At 44.8% G+C, this 18,738-nt stretch overlaps 1 protein-coding gene across 49 annotated transcripts in view; it reads right to left on the reverse strand.

The window, feature by feature from the left end:
• Nucleotides 1-18,738, reverse strand: part of SORBS1 (sorbin and SH3 domain containing 1) — a 225,784-nt gene that overhangs the window by 149,846 nt on the left and 57,200 nt on the right. For all 49 annotated transcript variants that reach the window (XM_035724159.1, XM_035724191.1, XM_035724149.1 and 46 more), the window contains exon 2: nt 13,950-14,034. The gene's annotated coding sequence lies outside the window, so the exon portion shown is untranslated. The remainder of the gene's footprint in view (nt 1-13,949; nt 14,035-18,738) is intronic.

Raw genomic sequence — 18,738 nt, forward strand, 5'->3', positions numbered from 1 at the left:
ATTTAAGATGAATACATGTAAAGTCTACCTATGTAGGGGGGGAAACTGGGGAGGACGTAGTACTCTGGTTGACCACCTGCTTCACACAAATTCCAAGATCCTGAATTGGTTCCTGAAAAAAGCAGTCAAGTTTAGTTGCATGAGGGGGTCCTTGTGATGATCCTCAGAGAGCTTCCAGCTGAAATCCCAACTCAGTTCTGGGACCCCAACAGAGCCCCTTCTAATGCTCTCATTCGTAACTACAGAGAAGTTATGGCACCACAGAGAAAGAGTACACACACCTGGATGAGAGCTCAGGGTGGGGGCTCAGAGAGGCCTCTACTTAGGGTATGTCTTAGGAGACACCAGCAGTGTGATAGCTGACACCTTAGAAACACCTTCTGGTCAACACCTGCTATAGTCAAAGCTGGTTCTGTTCCAAGATTGCCATTCTCAAACAAGCCAACATAGGGACCATTGCTGGCAGGGTGGGTCAGGAGGAAGTGGGTATCAGGAACATTTTACATTGGGTGATACCCTTCTCACCCAGTGACCTGTGACTGACAGGCCAAGATCTCTAAATGGAAGCGCTTGGTTGGAGTGCCTTCTTATTAGCTCATTGGTCAGACAAGCATCTTTGGAGTTATTTTTCCCAAGGAAGGGGATGTCCCGGGAGGAAATGAGTAGATGCCAAGCAGAAAATATAGCAAATCAAAATACTTCCTGATGCAATCCAAATCTTTGGCTGGTGTACTTCTAGCTCAATACCTGGAACTCAAGACCAGCCCAGGGAGGATCAGAAACAGGCTCCTAAGTGGCTGGGAGCCAAGAAGGTCCAAAGTGGCTTTGGAAGCCCTGCAAAACCAAAGACACTGGGCTTGTTCCAAGTCACAGGATTTCTGAGCTACTGGGGGCACTGGACATCATCTCACTTTAAAAAAAAAAAAAGGAATAGGTCATGATCCCAGGGTCCTGGGATCGAGTCCTGCATCGGGCTCCCTGCTCAGCGGGAAGCCTGCTTCTCCCTCTGCCACTCCCCCTGCTTGTGTTCCTGCTCTCACTGTCTCTGTCAAATAAATAAATAAATCTTAAAAAAAAAAAAAAAAAAGGAATATGAAAGCGCTAAGGGAGAGCAGCGTTGCAGAGCTCCCTAAAGTAAAAAAGAAAATCTGAAGACCCTGGTCTCTAAAGCATTTTTACCAAAATGGGCATTTTTTTTTTTTTTTGGCCATATACTGTTTGGTCAATTAACAGAGCAACCCCAAGGTTCACACCAGTCACCCTGCCTCCCAGCATTCAGTGAGTGGACCTTCTAGTCCTGGGACTGACCCTGCAGTACTTCCGACCAGGGGTGATGGGCAGGGAGCTGAGATGATCCGCAGTGAACTGGAACCAACCTCACAAAACTGCGTCATCCATGAAAAGGTGGTAAGGGAACTCACCACACCCCACCCTCCGTCACACCAAGACTTTAACCCTAGACAGAACATTCTACGCATCAGGTATCATCCAAAAGCTCAGAGGCAAGTTCTGGAGACGGAAAATACACAAGCAGCATTTCTAGACACCCCCCAATGTATTGTGTTCTCCAGGGATGGGTCTGGAAACCGACAGACACCCTGTTTTTTCTACTGGTACAGAATGGTTCAGGCATATGCCCACTCTCGTTCTCTGAAGGCTTCCCTTTCTCAGTGTTCTGACAGCTCTCTGCTTGCTCCAAGAAGGAAACTTCCACTGTGCACGACCAGTCTTGAACACATGCTCCATCAGGGCAATGTGGAGACAGAAGCAGTAATGACAGCAGCTAGAAGGGGACAGGCTGAAGCCAAAAGTACTGAATGTTGGACACCACCAACCCTGAATCTGCAATTCCTCTATTTACTTAGAAACAGTTGCCGATGCTCGCCCTGACCAAAGATAAACTAGGACAAACCCGGAAAGGGAAGGGGAAACAGTGAGGTAAGGGCTGTTGTAAACCTGGCACAATGCAGAGGAAAAGTCCCTCGCGTTGTCAGGACATGGTTTCCCTCCCTGTGAGAAGAAGGAGATAACATTCCCTGTGAACAGGGATGTGAGGCCGCGACCACGGGCTCGGCAGAGGCAGAGGCTCACCCTCTTCACACACTTAGAAGTCCTGCGCAGACACGCTTGGAGGCTGTCGTGGCCCTAGTGCAAAGGCCATGGCATTTGGAGTCAGAGAAGGTGAATGGGAGTCCTAGCTCTGCCTTGAGCAAGCTGTGTGACATCGGGTCAGGCACTCATCCTCTCTGAGTTTCTCTTCTCCATGAACTATAAAAAGAATAGTTCTTTCTGGGCCAGCTGATCTCGCAGTTTTCTTCCAGATCTAACCGTCTGCTATAAACTGATACCGCAACACAGCAGTCAGGCCTCCATTCAGCAAACATTTGCTGAACACATTCTGCATGTCTAGGGATGAGCACAGTCCTGTACTCAATGAACCAGGCAGCAGCCTGTAAACAAGTCTCTACAGTGCCATGGAAGAGACATGTGGACAGGGCAAAGGGTCGGCCCACCCAGCAGAGAAGGGAGCAGAGTGAAAGCAGGAACAGCGTCCCAGCAGCGATGCCTGGGCCAGCGCGTGGAGGAGGGAAGAATTTGGCCAAGGGAATAATTTGTATAAAAGCACACAGGAGGGCGCCTGGGTGGCTCAGTTGGTTAAGTGACTGCCTTCGGCTCAGGTCATGATCCTGGAGTCCTGGGATCGGGTCCCACATCGGGCTCCCTGATCAGCAGGGAGTCTGCTTCTTCCTCTCACCCTCCCCCCTCTTGTGCTCTCTCTCCTCATTCTCTCTCTCTCAAATAAATAAGTAAAATCTTAAAAAAAAAAAAAAAAGAGCACACAGGAATGGCCCAACGGGGCATGCACAGTGGGAGTTCAGAGCTAAAGGGCCTCATAAGCCATGCTAAGAAGAGCTGCCACCCAGCATCCCCAGACCCCTTCAACTTCCTTGCTGTCCACCTCAACAGCTGCCTGTATGGCCACACTCTCAGGGTGGGTGTATGCCTACACTGGGTCAACCATCAAGCAACCATCCAATGTCTACCCGCCGCCCCCCAGCCTATCCCTTTGTTCCCGAGTCACACAGCCAGGCCACACCTGCCGTCCACTAGGGTTCCTCCCAGGCACTTGGCAGGCCTTGCTCTTGCTCAGCCCCTCATGCCCAGCCCATCCATGGCAGCTGTGCCAAATAGTTTCCATCTTCCTCAGAGCCACAAGCATGCTCAGTAGGGGACTCCCACCTCCTCTGTTCCTGGGCATGACTGGCCAAGCCCAGCTCCCGTAGCAACCCTTCTGTCCACCTGTCCCAAGTTCCTTCCTACATAGCCCAGGCCAAGCTGCGGCTCTATCTACTCGCAAGTACAAAAGAAAGTAAAAAGACTCCATTAAGAAACAAAAACCACAGTCATCGACCAATGCAGGCTGTTGCCCACGCATCTGACCAGACTCTGAAACAAGCACATCTAAGTGGGATAAGGTACGGGGATATATTCTATAGGCCAAAAAGCATTACGTAAGTATTAACTACTCCACAGCTGTCGTCTGAATAAAGGACTACAAATAAATGTAAATCTGATGTTGAAGAGACAAAGAGATTTGTTTTGATAAATCAATGAATCTGATGTTGAAGAGACAATCTAAAAGCAGTGCAAAATCCACAGTCTCTTCAGGCATGTGAACCAAGAATGCAGCCTAGAATCTGTTGAGAGCCTTTTAAAACAATCCCGAGGCCCCTGCAAGACTAGACTCTGGTCCCTGCTGGGCTCCAACACACACAGCCGACTCAAGCAGCACAAAATCATGGCAGCGCCATTTATTTCTGAAATAAATGTCCTAAAGTATGCCAATATATTTAATATAAAATCCAGGGGCACCTGGGTGGCTCAGTCGTTAGGCATCTGCCTTTGGCTCAGATCATGATCCCAGGGTCCTGGGTTAGAGCCCCGCATCGGGCTCCCTGCTCAGCGGGAAGCCTGCTTCTCCCTTTCCTGCTCCCCCTGCTTGTGTTTCCTCTCTCACTGTGTCTCTGTCAAATAAATAAATAAAATCTTAAAAAGAGAAAGATTTAACATACAACCCATGTACAAGACAGTTACCGTGTATTACATACAGCATACTGGATGTGTATGGGTGACAGTTACCGTGTATTACATACAGCATACTGGATGTGTATGGGTGACAGTTACCGTGTATTACATACAGTATACTGGATGTGTATGGGTGTGTATCTAGTTCTATTTCCATGCTCTATGTGCCATTATAAGCTGTCAGCCAATGAAAAGAAGCTGATCACACCCTCGGCCAACTGCGGACACGGGCCCACCACAAAACACCCACAGCGGCCTCTAGGATACCATCCTGTGTCAATCATATTCTAGAACATGTCTTGTTTACTCTGTGAAAGCCTCTCTGTCTGCCATTTATTTATTTATGTTTTTATTTGTTCCGGTCAACAGTTTTGCCACACAGTGGCCAAGAGATGGTATGTAACTGGTGTTGGACCTGCCACGAAGACATAAAGGAAAAGTGTGACCCAGGATTGTACAATTCAAGTGTTAAAGACTGTCCAGCCAGTGAAGAGGAGTCCACTTCCAGACCTGGGAACACCAATCATCGGAAATATTCTACAGAATGCCAAGAAGATAAAAATCTTTCCTCCTAGTTCACCTCTGCCCCATCCACTAAGCAGAGTTACCAAGTTCTCTCCCAGTGCGGTGAGTGAAGGGTTGTGCCTAGAGCTTGCTGAGTACAAATCCCATTACACTTAGCTCTTCCACGTATATTAGAGGCAAGCGTGAGGAATTCCTGATGACATGAGGAACCTTCTCCACTGAGACTCTGCTGTTCCGACCCCATAAAACTTGTTATGTGGCCAGTACAGCACAGCTTCCCAAAACTCATGCCCAGAACTGAGAGTGACATATGACAGAGAACTCTAGACAGTTAACCTCTGAGGGGAACCCAGATACGATCTCATTTTATGCAAGAAACAAATGAAGCCCAGGGTGCGGAGGTTGTTCTAAGGTTGGTGGCAAGTCAGGGCCTGCAGGTGGCCAGGGTGAGGAGACCTGGCTCCTCGGTGATGGGCTCGCACTTTAAACCCAGAAACTGAAGGACAGAGATGTTGTCTGCATTCTGGCTAGCATTCTGCTTACAAGGAGGTTACAAGAATAATTTTAAGAGGAAAAAAGGGATTATTAGAAGAAACAAACTGCCCATCACAAAGCTCATAAAATGGGAATGGTTTAGATCAAATTCACATCCTTATTAAAGTGTTAGGTTGGTGTGTTGGCTTGGTCATGTTTGTGCAAAGTTCCTTTCCTGTAACCTTTCTAGTTACTTTGGAAGGTACCAGGGCTCAAAAACTAACAACTGTGGTTCGTGAAAATGGTGACTTCTGTCATCCAGTTTTAGGTTTTGGTCTTATTGTAAAAAGGGGAAAAAAAACCTGAAAAATGTTCCGCTCCTTCAAGTTCAATAGTTCAATTTGAAAGAAGGAAAAAAAAAGGGGGAACTATTTAAGAGAAAATATAATTAGATTTGTATAAATGTTCCCAACATGGTAATTTTATGAGCAAACCATATTATGCAGAGTACATATGTTTCAAAACTAATATAATGATTGGTATTTGTAAAGAATGCTCCAAAAATTACATTATTACTCTCTTTCCTTCCTCTCATTTAAAAACGCACAAATCTCTTTAAGGAAAAAATATTTGTTTTCACTACTCCACTGCTCCAAATATTTTTCTCCCTATCATTTTAAATTTAATTTCCATTATTTATAAAGGAGTATACCAAAATGATGTTTTGCTGAACCTCAAGATTCCCTGATTTTTTTTTTCCCCTGATTTTTCAAGAATAGGTTTTAAACGGATACTCTAAGTCATGGATTATGAAACCAAAAGCCTGAGAGGGCCAAGCAAGTGACAAGTGGGTGGTGTGGGGACTACAGCAAACTGGGACCCAAATGCCTCCCCCCCCACCACCCAGGGGACAACCACTGGTTCTCACTCTAGCCCATGCCGCTCCCATGCAAGAACATGGCTCGATACTGCAACATATTCTAATTGTCAAGAGGAGTTAGAAACCAAATTATGTGAAATCTTCCGACTTAAAATTCTGGCCACTTACTTCAAAAAACTTAAAACTGGTGTTTTGTGGGCAGCTAGTTTGCAACCTGCCACAACAGACAGGATGCCATAAACGCAATTAACTCAGGGAACAAATGCAACATCTAGAAACACAAACTTTGTTGGAAAATGAAGGATGATCTCTATATACTTTTTTTAAACCTGTATTCCCCTGTAATAACTTTTCTCTGGAACAGGGAGGCAGAAAGAGGGAATAAACGAACTTGAGAAAAACATGAAATTAGTTGCTGGAAAGCAAAAAAGGTAAAGGTACCTCTTTCCTTTTTTTTTTTTTTTTTAATTAAAATAGAAGAGCATTTCCATCTTTTGAGTCCACGTTGGGACAATTCCGGCAGTTGCAAATTTCACTGAGGTTAGGCTGCTTTGAACAGAGCTATCTTCCCTAATCTTTCTCTAACAGAAATGCCATATAGAGCCAGTAACCTGTCACTCAGAGTCACTTTTATAAGAGTAAGCTAATGGTTTGTGTGACTAAGCAAGAAGGCATGACAACTGGGTGGAGCGGTGTCACCTCCTAAAAATGTGAACGTATTATATATGCAGACTGGGCATGTGCATAAGTACCTTAGAGGGGTTCTTGAGCCCTCTCCCAAAAACGCCTAAGAAACAATACCTAACTGATTATAATAGTGAAAGTTCAAGCACAAGCAGTTATTTTTTTCCAGCATACCTCTGCAGGAGCCACTTTTTATTTAATCACTGCCATAATCAGCAAACCAGAGAAAATCTCTCTGAGTGAGGAAAACAGAGTGAGTCATCTCCACGTTGATAAGGAGACTGCAGGATGAGGGCACTGCGCTGTGAGGTAGGTTTCAGACGGTGCCTGGTCTAAATTAGTCAGTGGAGCGATCAGAATGATTTCTTCCCATGATGTTCAGTAATCACGGGAGATGATGATGAGCTCCCCGTTTTAGTGACAGCCACCAGGACCATCTAATGTCTACTTCCCAAACCAGGGAGGAAAAAGAAAGGCAAAAGAGGTTACTCACTCTCTATTTATGGTCACTGGATGGGAAAGGAGAAAAATATCTTGTTTTTACATGTGGCCAATAAATGTGATAAAACTTCCTGTTTGAAAAGTACAAAATCAAATGTGTAAAGCTCCCGGAGAAATACCAACACCTCAAAAATGTCACTGCTGCCAGAAATGAATAGCATGTCTTTGCAGGACATGGTAACTTTGGCTGGAAAGTAGCCCTATGAAACTGGTGACACAAACCAATACAGCAAGCCCAGGGAGATACTTTTAGACAGTGACCCCTGCGGAGGCTGCCTCCAAGGGCACACACACCCAACAGCAGCATAGGACCCTGCAGCATTGGTATTAGACCCTGAATTCCAGCCTTCACTTAAGGAAAGGTGACAACTCATGCAAATTCCACGCTGAGCATTTCCCTCCAGTAGCTGAGAGTCTTCAGGAAAATGAATTTGAGTTGCTTTTAAATTGGACTGAGCTCTGGGGTTAGAAACTGTCAATTACTGGATTCCAAATTCCATGTCTTATTCCACAATGCAACAATACTTTGCTTCAAAGGGCGGCAGAGAGATGTCCGGTTGAAAGAGCAATAATTTGTGGTTCAACTCACAGCAAGCCCACCTCATTTCAAATTCATATTTTGTCTAAAGCTGTGGAATAAAATATCAGCCAGAAACAGCCTTAAATCCTTTCTGAAAGAAGGGAAGGAAGGAGGAAAGAAAGCAACTGGACTGACTGATATATGCACAATATATGCAAAAATTTGAAATTCAAGTTAAAGAAGCCTAGTCCCAACCTGCTGATGAACATGGAGCCTCAGAACAAATAAAGGCAATGGACACTCAACAGGTAATGTCTTCAATCCAAATACACATCGAGCAAGAGCACTTAGAAAACCAAGTAATGAAGTAACTTTAAGCTTTCTATTTCTAGATCATATATTAAAGGCTAAAAGGGGTACTTATGCCATTTAAAGCTAATACATAAACATGATACAAAAAAATTTAGAAGTTGTTAAAAAACAAAACAATGGAGTATATTCAAAGATCTTATTGGTTTTATCCACTGAGTCACAAATCAGGCAGCCTCCCATCTAGCAGAAAGGAGCTCTGAGGAACGATACAAAATGGAAGATTTTTTATAAGCAGAAGGAGGTGGGGCAAAGAAGTTATTCTAGTGGATTGTTCCAGGCAAGGTCACCTTCCTTTGGGGGAAGGCGGGGGGGGGGGGGGGTCTATGAGGCAGATTCCCTCCTCAGTAGTGCTGACCAGGTAATTCCAGATTGACTGTTAAAGGTTACATAGTTAGGCTAGGTTTTAAGTCTTGGTTTGCAGACAGGGGCTTAGCACAAGTGACTCCACTTCGGATTTTTTTTTTCTTTTAAAGTATAAAAGGGTATAGAATGAAAAGTAAGCATCCTTCCTACACCACTGCCCTCCCCAAAAGGCTACTACTCTCTAGCATCTCCTCCTGAGATGGTCTACATGCATATAAGCACCAAGGCACTGTTCTGCTTTTCAACTTAAGGAGGATACCATCATTTTTTAATGCCTGACCACTCAGTCTCTGGGGACATGAGAAGGTACCAGCCTTTTCTTTTTCTTTCTTTCTTTCTTTTTTTTTAATTCCTAAAAGCACTTACTAAGAAGGAATCAGGGAGGAGAAATCCTCCTCCCATGATTGTCATAAGTTTCATTCTTTTTAATCACATTTAAGTTCCAAAAGACAAAATTAAAACCTGGGTTGGCGTCAATTATCACGATTGACATTCCATTCCACTGAAAGCTTCATTTTGCTATAAACCATTGCTTATGGATAGAGAATGCTACATAATCAATGTTTATTAGATGCTCCAGAAGTCCCACGGAGAATATTTTCAATGAAATATGAAGGCTTGGAAATACATGAAAATGCAAGTTAGGGCTTCCCATTGCCCAAGCATTATTTGAAACAGTACATTCTAGAAAGCTGCTTATCACACTACCCTCAACAACTGCATGGGTTTCCTATTTTGTCATGTCCAGAAAAGGCATGAAAAGACCAGGCCTGGGGAAGAGGTGACAGTGTCCTCAAAGAAGGGATTCCTAAAAGATCCTGAAAAGCCTCTGGAGAGGGCTGAGAGGCTCACCAGGGCAGTCAGAGGTGAAGTCCAGGAGGACAGGGAGGTGGCCAGCCAACTTTGAGTGGCGACTTCAAGAAAGCAGTGAAAATGTCTATGGGTCCTGGAGATAACAAGACTAAAGAAACTCACCAGGTAGTGTGAAAATGGAAAAACTAAGGAACCCAATGAGAATGTGCAAGAAGCTCAATAGGGCGATTTGTCTTAGAAACGGACAAAAACAATATGGAGCAGCTGCATTTTGTGCCCAAAGCCCACAAATAGATAAAAATGTGTAGGATTGAGAATGGATTTCCTCCTGTCAGCCAATGGCAGTTGAGGGATATGGGTGCTACCTGAAATGCATCTCTCTCCTACAACCATCATGGTATATTTTTGCTGCTTTTTATCTTATAACATTTATCCTTGATACTTCAGAGATGTTATAAGTATTTCCTACATTGTGGTTCTACAGACCAAAAAAAGGCATTTGGCCTTTTCATAGAATGTGATCATATCTAACTTTGCACAACTAATGATTTTCATGCACTGTTTTTCACTTTAGTGAGCCTTCATTTAATGAACTCTTGGGGCACTTGGGTAAGTGCCTGACTCTTGATGTCGGCTCAGGTCATGATCTCAGGATTGTGAGATCAAGCCCTGCATCAGGCTCCGCCTGCTTAAGATTCTCTCTCCTCCTCCTCCTCTGTACCCTCTCCCTCTCTAAAAAATAAATTAATTAATTAATTAAATAAAATTAAAAAATAAATAAAATAAAGAAATGAAATGAAATAAATAAATAATAAAATTAAATTAAGTTAAAATTAAAATAAAATAAAATAAAATAATAAAATAAAATAAAATAAAATAAAATAAATAAAAATAAATAAAATAAAATAAAAATGAACCTTTGGACGGTATGATTATAGGATGAAAAACCCGAACTGTATCAACAGTGAATTAAGCTTAGTCATCAAAATGGCTTGCAGAAGTTCTAGTACAGATAAAGAACAGTGTAGTTTAGTTTACAGGCTATTAATGGCAAAAGATGCTGGAACCTTCTGCTTGCCAGCCAAAGGCACAGCCGTGTGCCAATTGCATAAATGCAGTTTATAATTCACTCAGCCGACCTGATTTAAAATTATGCAACTCTAAAACTAATTCTCTTAATCTGGGTATTTCAAGTTTTTTATATAAGGTGAGGCTTTACTACTTTTATATCATTATCTCATTTGAATAATTTATATTCTTATCACATGAAATCATGCCATATTCATTAGCATGTGTCTTCATTCACCTCTTAGGAATTTTATATGGAAAATCCACCCTTTGCCTCTTTCTCCGTCCAAATCCGACTTAGTCCTCCTTTCTCTACCTAAGTAATCTCAGTCTCCTAGCTTTTAAATACCATCTACAAGCTGATGACTCTCAAAGATACCATCTCCAGACCCAGCCAACTCTAGATCTCCAGAATACCAAATGGGCACCTCAAATTTAGCATGTCCAAACTGAACCCTCAGGGTCCCCCGCCACACATCCCTCTTTGTTCCTCGTCTCAGTAAACAGCAACATCATTCACCAGCCAAAAACACTAGGCTCATCCTTAACTCTTTCTGCACCCAACAGGCATGACCTTCAAAATATATCCTGAGCCTGGCCAGTTCACATCATTCTATAATCCCCACCCTAATCCAAGTTGTGCCCGTATCTCCTGCTTGGACCCCTTCAGGTTACACTGATTCTACTCTTGCCCCCAAAGTCTATTCTCCACTCAAGACCCAGAGAAATAATTGTAAAGCACAAAGATGATTACTGTTCTGCTCAAACTCTCCAGTGGTGTCCAATCACACTCTCCTTATCATGGCCTATAAGATCTGGCTCCTACCTGCCACTGATCTCATTTCGTATCACTCTCCCCATACCTACCTCCCAGCTCAAGGCCAGCCAAACTGGCTGCCCTCCTGTCCCTCTATCACGCCAAGCTCAGCTTACGTCAAAGGCTTTTCTTTCTGCTTGCTGCTCCCTCTGCCTACACACTTCCCCCAAGATTCCTTCAATCCATTCAGGTCTCTGCACAGAATTTCTCCCCCTCTCTCCCCCATGCACAGAAGTCTTCTCAGGCCACTCTTTCAAAAACAGTCCCTTCAGCCCCTCATTTTGTTTTTTTTTCCCCCATGGCACGTATTACTACCTGAAATTATTATTTAGTGATTTACTTTGTTCATAAAATAATTTTTAGTGAACACCCATCATGTTTGCATGTGAGGTGCTCTTCTAAGGGCTGGGGATATCCAGTGAACAAGATAAGGAAAGATCTTTGCCCTTACAGAGCTCACATTATTTGCCACCCTACTTGAATCTAAGCTCCAGAAACACGGACACAGTCTGCCTTTAGACCCCTGAATCTCCAATGCCCAGAGCAGCGCCTTGGCACACAGTAGGCATTAATACATATTTGCTGAATAGGTAGTGGCCCACCCACCTGAGACCATCTGCTTCCCTGAGGAACCCCACCATGGAGCTCTTCTTGCCCACCAGATGGGACTCTGGTTGTGGGACCCAGAATGTCCACTGTGTCCCTTTAGACACAGCAGTCTGGCCAGCCTCCCATGCCTGAGTTGGGTCTCTAACCCTGGACCTACCTGTCCTTCCTGCACCAACCCGCAGGACTCCGCCAGCTCCCCACGTGGCCATGCCACTGAGACTTGTCTCACTAGGTCATACCAGCTCCTGGTCCCCATGGTGGCAGTTGACCAGCCAGTCAGCAAACAAACCAGCTTTTCTCAACAAAGAGTGGTGGGGATCCAGACACACAGGTCCTACTGCCTCCTTGGCTCATGGTGGACCTTCCCCTCAAAGAGTTCACACGAGACCTTCAACATCAACTAGCCAATGCTCCCCGGAGTGTCCTCGGCTCAGCCCCAACACACCGCCGCAAAGGACAGATCTTTGCCTCTTTCCACTGCCACAGAAGCAAAACGCTTACCTGCTGTGATGAGTAATTCAGTTTCTTTTGGAAAAACAAAGAACATTTGTTAACTGAAATTATCTGATCTCAAATAAAAATGAAGGTAACTGGGAAATGCAGTTAGTTCAATCTTTCAAGAAAAGGCCAGCTGTAGCAGTGGTGGGAAGGGGGTGAAAAGGACAATACAAAGGTCTTGAAAGACCACTCTGGAAGACTCAGAAAATAGGTGTTTAAGATCCATGTTTCCAAAATATCTGTTCACATTTTAATTTGTTAGCTTAGAACTACCCAGCTCTACATCTCAAAGCTAAATAGGATTACTTTCTATTTGTTCAGCACTTTATTCTGTATGAAGCATTCTCAGATATAGGATCTCTTTTAGCAGGACAGGATTCATTTCCTGTCCAGGGCCCAGAGAGGTCAAACAATTCACCTGCGATCCCACAGTAGAAGTGGCAGAACCACAGAGGTATCAGAACCCAGATATGCCTCGGCCCAGCCCAGTGTTCTTCCTCCTAGTACAGTAAGGACGGTGTGGTCTCTAAAAATCACATTCTACAATCCACCAAAAATATTTCCTTTCGGTACAGCAGAAGAAACAAAACAGAGGTGCCTGGGTGGCTCAGTCGATTATAAACATCCAATTCTTGATTTCTGCACAGGTCACGATCTCAGGGTCGGGGGATGGAGCCCCATGTCAGGCTCTGCACTAGGCATGGAGTCTGCTTAGGATTTGCTCTCCCTCTCCCCCTCCCCTGTTCCTGAACATGCTCGTGCTCTCTTTCCCTCAAAAAAGAAAAGAAGTATGGAAGGATGGAATGAAGGATGGAAGAATGGAAGGAAGGAAGGAAGGAAGGAAGGAAGGAAGGATGGAAGGATGGAAGGAAGGGAGGAAGGGAGGAAGGGAGGAAGGGAGGAAGGATGGAAGGATGGAAGGATGGAAGGAAGGATGGAAGGAAGGAAGGAAGGAAGGAAGGGAGGAAGGAAGGAAGGATGGAAGGATGGAAGGATGGAAGGATGGAAGGAAGGGAGGAAGGGAGGAAGGATGGAAGGATGGATGGAAAGAAGGAAGGAAGGAAGGATGGATGGATGGAAGGAAGGAAGGAAGGAAGGAAGGATGGAAGGAAGGAAGGAAGGAAGGAAGGAAGGAAGGAAGGAAGGAAGGAAGGAAGGAAGGATGGAAGGAAGGATGGATGGATGGATGGAAGGATGGATGGAAGAATGGAAGGATGGATGGATGGAAGGATGGATGGATGGATGGAAGAAAGGATGGAAGGATGAATGGAAGGAAGGAAGGAAGGATGGATGGATGGATGGAAGGAAGGAAGGAAGGAAGGATGGATGGATGGATGGAAGGATGGATGGAAGAATGGATGGATGGAAGGATGGATGGATGGAAGGATGGATGGATGGAAGGAAGGAAGGAAGGATGGAAGGATGGATGGAAGAATGGATGGATGGAAGGATGGATGGATGGAAGGATGGATGGATGGATGGAAGAAAGGATGGAAGGATGAATGGAAGGAAGGAAGGAAGGAAGGATGGATGGATGGATGGAAGGAAGGAAGGAAGGATGGAAGGATGGATGGAAGAATGGATGGATGGAAGGATGGATGGATGGAAGGATGGATGGATGGAAGGAAGGAAGGAAGGATGGTTGGATGAAGGATGGAAGGAAGGAAGGAAGGAAGGAAGGAAGGAAGGAAGGAAGGAAGGGGAAAAAAGAAACGGAAATAAAACAAACACATATTTACCAGTGGTTTAAGGTAGTGGGATGCATTGGTCCTGAGCTCTGGGCAGAGAGAAGGTTTCACAAAGTCTTCCAACAAATGCCAGCCCCTGCAATGACAAAGATACAAAACATGTGGTGTGAATCAGGCACTCTGTGGCCTCTCCCCAAGGAGGCCAGCCAAAACACCAATTGGCAGGCAGCCTGTTTAGGCTTATGCCCCCATCTTCCTCTTCCAGCCCCCACTCTCTTCTCACCCTGACTTCCCCAACTGGAACAAGAATCTTTAGTTCACCAGCTGAAATGGTCCCCGTTAGAATCAATGGATCTTGGACAGAAAGAAGCTTTAGAGATCATATATAACAGGGCTCACAAACTGAAAGCCCAGTGGGTTACATCTAGCCTATAGCAGTATTACAATCGATCTGTAGGATAGGTTTAGAAAATTTGAGCCAAAACTTAAAAATCACAGAGGTCACATAAAACCCAGACTTCTAAGTTCTTTTAAAACAACAACAAAAAAAATCAGTCAACATGGCCTACACATATGTCTAAAAATGATCAGCTGTGCTAAGTTGCAGCTGCCCCTCATAGGCAGGTTTGGCTACTCCAAAATGCCACACTCCCTACCACTCCCTAATGTCTCACCGCAGAGAGGGCTGTGGTTATCACTGCCCTTGTATTATTGGGTTTTTTGGTCATGTGTGTGTGTGTGTGTGTGTGTATGTGTGTGTGTGAGAGAGAAAGAAAGAGATACAGAAAGAATTCCCTCTACTTAATGAAAGTAGGAATGTAAAAGGAAAAGGGGCAGAGCTCCACGAGGAAAAAAAATGGTACAGCACATCAGCAACTTAAGTTAGTACCCCCACTCTGGCAGGCATGTGAAATCCCTGAACAAGTACACTTCCATATTATAAAAGTATAAGCAGGAAACTGACTTGCCTACTCCCACAGTTAGAAGCAGAGCTAATTCTAGAACCTAGGTCTCTTGACTGCCAATCTAGGCACTCTTCCACTATGTCCCACCGCATGGTAGTCTTATATTGTAAAACAAAAATATTTTATATACACAGGTGTGTATGTATGGGTCTTTCAAAGCTAATACTAAAGTCAAGGAGATAGAGTCGAAGTATCCAACCCGCTCCACTGAAAGGCTTGCCATACTCTTCTATCCTTTGACAAATGAAGGTAAATTCCATTAGGTTCCCTAAGGCTTCACTTCCTAATGTGACAGTCTCAAGAATGTGGATCCTTGGGCTCCTGGGTGGCTCAGTTGGTTAAGCATCTGCCTTCGGCTCGGGTTGTGATCCCAGGGTCTTGGGATCAAGCCCTGTGTCATCGGGCTCCCGCTCAGCAGGGAGCCTGCTTCTCCCTCTGCCTTTGCCTCCAACTTGGGCTTGCTCTCTATCTAGTGCTCTCTCTCTCCCTCAAATAAACAAATAAAATCTTAAAAAAAAAAAGTTGCTCCTTTAAGTACAAAAAAAGTCTCATAAATACCATGCATCTATTACTACAAAAGTGGTCAGTTAATGTCCCAAACTGTCTGAAATACTCTTTATGCTAGAAAAACGTCCCTTAATATGCATTTTGAATACAAGGCTACAAATAAGCTTATATAGAGGTACTAGACTATAATAAACAATATTCAACTAGAAGATCTTGGTAGCAGTTATTTATATCATCCCCTCAAAGAATGTACTGATTCATTGATCACTCAAGAGATATTTACTGAACCCAATTACATGCCAGGCAGTGTGCAAGGTGATGGAAACAAAAAGATGAACCAGATCCAGTCCCTGCTCTTAAGTTGCTCTGTCAAGGTAAAAGACAGATCTGATACTCAAAAACAGTTCTAACACAAATGGGTAAACCTAAAGATCTGGGAAGGCACCGGTGTTCTAGGAGCACTGGGCTGGGGCTCCTGGTGCAGCTGAGGGGAATAGACACTTCCCAGCGTGGACAGATGCAGAGGAAATACTAAAGCAGGGAGGGGAGTGGAGCAGGCAGGGGGAGAACAGAGGAGAGGGTGGGAATTATAGGCCATGGGGCAACATGGGCAAAAGCAAGGAGTGAACAGCCCCTCCAATTTGGTCTCATCCACATTTCGTGTTACCTTATCAGTCGTAAAAGTCCCTGCCACCTGGGGGCACCTGGGTGGCTCAGTTGGTTGAGTGTCTGACTCTTGGTTTCAGCTCAGGTCATGATCTCGGGATTGTGAGATCAAGCCCCATGTCAGGCTCCATGCTCAGTGGGGAGTCTGCCTGAGGTTCTCACTCTCCTCCCTCCCGCCCCCACCCCGCTCATGCTCTAAAATAAGTAATCTTAAAAAAAAAAAAAAAAAAAAGCCCCTGCCACCTGACCCAACATCTGCTGAGAGGTCATGTACACTTGTGGACATTTATCTCGTCAAGTGCCCATATCAAGAGTGCCACCATTTATCAGCACTGATTCCTGGCAATGCCCACCTAGGACTCCCTCAGAGTAACCAACGCTGTCCCAGAGTCTGCCAGGCCCAAGAAACATGGTGGTAGAAATACTACCCTTCTAGTATTTTTAGTACTTCCGTCACGTCCCTGAGAAGACAGCTGATAGTTTTTTTCTGTCCTGTGCCAGTCATGAGCCCATCCTGTATCGACCTCAGAGCCTGGATTTCTATGGCCAGCATCTACTATGCAGTCAAGCCTTAAGCAGGAAGTTTTGTAAGAAAATGTCCCAGAATATCTGCCCATCAAAATCCGCAGGTGGAGTTCTCCCATTCTTCATGGATGGGATAGGCATAAGCCGCCAGTCCCAATCTAGGCTGAAGCAAAGCCAGGGGGCAGCACCCCAAAAGAGACATTTTGGAAAGGGACATAAAGAGGAGTAAAGACCAAATATGTGTGCATGGTTAGGGTTGCTCAGGGTTCAAGACCAAGATGAGCAAACAAAGAGGCAAAATTCACCTCAAGAGTGGGAAGAACCTCCCTGGATCTGTCACTGGTGGGCAGGTTCCCAAAACTGGCTGACAATTAGAATCACCAAGAAAAAAAAAATTCCTGAGCCCCCGACTCGTTAAATCAGAATCTCTGATTTGGAGGTCCAGGCATTGTTCAGGTGATTCTGATGCCCAGAGTCCTACCCATTTGGAAAAAAGTATCTTTCACTCAGATGCTTCAGGAGCTCCAAAAAATCTCCTCAAGGTCATTAATTCAGCATCCTCCAGGCAGGATGCAAAGATCCAGGCTTCGGGGGCATTGCACATTCTTAGTGTGTTTGGCCACTCCCTACATCACATTAAGAGAACCATCATTTTACTCGTTTTATTCTAAATACATAAACACAAAATGCCAACAGCCAGGGAAGGCAGACGGCTCTGCCTCCGTCCCTGCATACGGTGACTCAGTGCCACCGCTTCCAGATCCCAGTGTCAGCAGCCTGGAGCCCTCATCCCCATGCAGGCTCATCCTGCAGGGCAAAGGGTCTGGGAGCATCCAGTCACCAAGGTGGCTGTCAAGGAACAGCTCCAAGGCACAAAGTACTCTGCTTCAAGTCCTTACTGCCCACCAAAGAGAAGACAATGAAGATCAATGCAATGCCTAGAAACCTGCCATGGCCAGCTGAGCACTTCTCCTTCCAGATTTCCACTTTGTGGTTAACTGATGGCCTGAGCAATCTCAAGCCAAGATGGCAAAGTAAATGCTGTGCGCCACGAAGATGACAGATGGGAATAAGTTGGTTCCATGAATGGGCCAACCTAAAAAGATTTCTCTCCTGACATCACCAGATGCTACCAGGTGACCTTCAGACAGCCCAGCACCAGAGAAACCCGCAGCTGACCAACGTCAGCCTTCCTGATCGCAAGGCCCAGCAGTACTCCACAGTACCCTTCACCAGAAGGAGGATACTCTTACGCATCCCCGCCAAGCTAAGGGTCCTCCCCTTGAGCCATAATGCAAATTTGGAAGAGTGTAAGTGGGACCGGAGGTCTAGGAAAAGTTCAAGATACTAATCTGCCCCTTCTGGGGGTCATCAATTTTTAGGCAACCCATTGTTTCCTGCAGTACCATTATGCCCTTGCCTAAAACAAGACATTTCTTGGACTTATCCTTCCAAAAGAAATCGCCAGCCGCCAAACACCCGGAACCATTACCTCTCTCATTCACATCCTCCTGTCTACCCTACCCCAAGAATATAGAACAATGCTAGGTGTTGTGGAAGTCACATTGGCCACCTTCATTCCTACCAATCTAGACCATCCAAATAGGCCTAGTCCAATGGGAGCCTCTAGGGTTACAGGTCCTCAGAGCACTATGTACCTCTGCATAGCACAAGTACTGACTCATGCTTACCTCCTTTGTTGTTTACCTGGTAAGGAGTCTTTTGCTTGTTTGCCCAGCTAATCACTGTATGCCAATATAATGCCTTCAAACCCTCCAGGGTCCCTCAAGATATACCTCAGATTTCATATCTCCCAGCTGAAGGATGATCAGGCTAACCCATCCCCTAACTACTTAGGTCTGCCACTAGACTCTGAAATCTAGGCCCCCACTAATTAGCCCACTAATTTAGTGGACTCAGAAGAACTCTGCTCAGAAAGCTAGTCTAGAATTAGAGAAAATCCCCAGCTGGCCTTGAGGCTGACCAACTTGGGAAGGAATCAAATAAAAATAATTATCTTTATTTCTTTTGTGCAGTATATATCATTTTATTTAAGATGATTTTCTAATATATGGAAAATGAACTTTTTTGGCCTGGAAAGTACTTCCCTATATCCCAGAACAAATCCCACTGGGGCCATGCCCAAATACTCGAGGCCAAGGTAGCTCAAACAGGTC

The sequence above is a fragment of the Zalophus californianus genome, chromosome 15, assembly GCF_009762305.2.
Source record: "Zalophus californianus isolate mZalCal1 chromosome 15, mZalCal1.pri.v2, whole genome shotgun sequence".
Taxonomy (NCBI): Eukaryota; Metazoa; Chordata; class Mammalia; order Carnivora; family Otariidae; genus Zalophus; species Zalophus californianus.